This window comes from Alosa pseudoharengus, unplaced genomic scaffold (genome assembly GCF_046254945.1).
Source record: "Alosa pseudoharengus isolate Yale_2024_CS ecotype anadromous, Long Island Sound unplaced genomic scaffold, YU_APseudo_1.1 YU_APseudo_1.1_scf_22, whole genome shotgun sequence".
NCBI classification, from domain to species: Eukaryota; Metazoa; Chordata; class Actinopteri; order Clupeiformes; family Clupeidae; genus Alosa; species Alosa pseudoharengus.
Genome location: NW_027468680.1, coordinates 3,633,055 through 3,635,110, shown reverse-complemented (window position 1 = coordinate 3,635,110; position 2,056 = coordinate 3,633,055).

Sequence of the window (2,056 nt, the reverse complement as noted above, 5' to 3'; positions counted from 1 at the left end):
AGCTCACTGGCATGCAGTGACAGGGCTCTACCAGAAGAGAGCGCCATAGAGCTGAACTGAGCCTGTTTTGCCTATTGTGGGTACTGCCAGACACACACACACACACACACACACACACACACACACACACACACGCAAATGTATTGAAGCATTAACAGACATACACAGAGAATGAAACACAAATACAGAAACATATGTGTAAAGGTGGAGCTTCCCAAGATACACACTCATTACAGAACCCAATATATAAAGTGATGCTGCTTACTTACTCATATTACAGTAAGTGTCACATTTACTAACTTACTCACACACATGCTCACGTCATTTACTAACTCACTAACTCACACACACACACACACACACTGACATCATAATGTACTAACTCACACACTCACAATTGACTAACTTACTCATACACACTTGATAGATAGATAGATAGATAGATAGATAGATAGATACGTTATTGATCCCCAAGGGGAAATTCAAGAACTCACATCATAATGTACTAACTCACACACACACACACTGACATCATAATGTACTAACTCACACACACACACACTGACATCATAATGTACTACAGTTTTTCTCGATTGTTTCGATACCTGTGTCAACTCTGACATTATGGAGTCAGAACAACGACATAAAGATTGTGTGCCCAATATGATTTGCACAAGTGTAGAACCGTTTGTGGAATTAATTTGTCTGTGTGCAAAAATGCAAAAAAAATGCGTACCTGCAGAAATATGTTGTGCACTTTGAAAAACATTTGTCCACAGGGATTTAGTTTGAACGTGTGTGGAACAGCTTTATAGCTACAGGCATGGGAGAAGTGCGACATCTATCTTTCGTGTGCAAACTGGATCTACGAAGCTACAAAACTTTTTTACAGACACGAAATTTGGCAGTGTTTTGTCGTCGTTTCTGAAGAGCCAATCAGTGAATTTTGGCACTGTCTTGACAGTTTCTGCAGAGCCAATCAACACATTGCATCGCCTACTGACTAGCCAATCAGGGGACGTCCTGCGTCACATCTCTCGACCAGGGTCGGCAGCAAAGAAGCAAAGATTCTAGAACAGAGCTGGTCGACTAACTTACTCATACACACTCACATCATTATTTATTAACTCACACACACACACACCATCATTTACTAACACACTCATACACACACTCATATAGTTATAAGTATATATACTCTTTTGATCCCGTGAGGGAAATTTGGTCTCTGTATTTATCCCAATCCGTGAATTAGTGAAACACACACAGCACACAGTGAACACACAGTGAGGTGAAGCACACACTAATCCCGGCGCAGTGAGCTGCCTGCAACAACAGCGGCGCTCGGGGAGCAGTGAGGGGTTAGGTGCCTTGCTCAAGGGCACTTCAGCCGTACCTACTGGTCGGGGTTCGAACCGGCAACCCTCCGGTTACAAGTCCGATGTGCTAACCAGTAGGCCACGGCAACCCTCCGGTTACAAGTCCGATGTGCTAACCAGTAGGCCACGGCAACCCTCCGGTTACAAGTCCGATGTGCTAACCAGTAGGCCACGGCTGCTGTCACGTCATCATTTACTAACTTACACACTCACACACTCACACACCATCATTTACTAACACACACACACATCATCATTTACTAACACACACACACATCATCATTTACTAACACACACACACACACATCATTTACTAACACACACACACACACATCATCATCATTTACTAACACACACACACACACATCATCATTTACTAACACACACACACATCATCATTTACTAACACACACACACATCATCATTTACTAACAAACTCACACACATCATCATTTACTAACACACACACACACATCATCATTTACTAACACACACACACACACATCATCATCATTTACTAACACACACACACACACATCATCATTTACTAACACACACACACACACATCATCATCATTTACTAACACACACACACACACATCATCATTTACTAACACACACACATCATCATCATTTACTAACACACACACATCATCATTTACTAACAAACTCACACA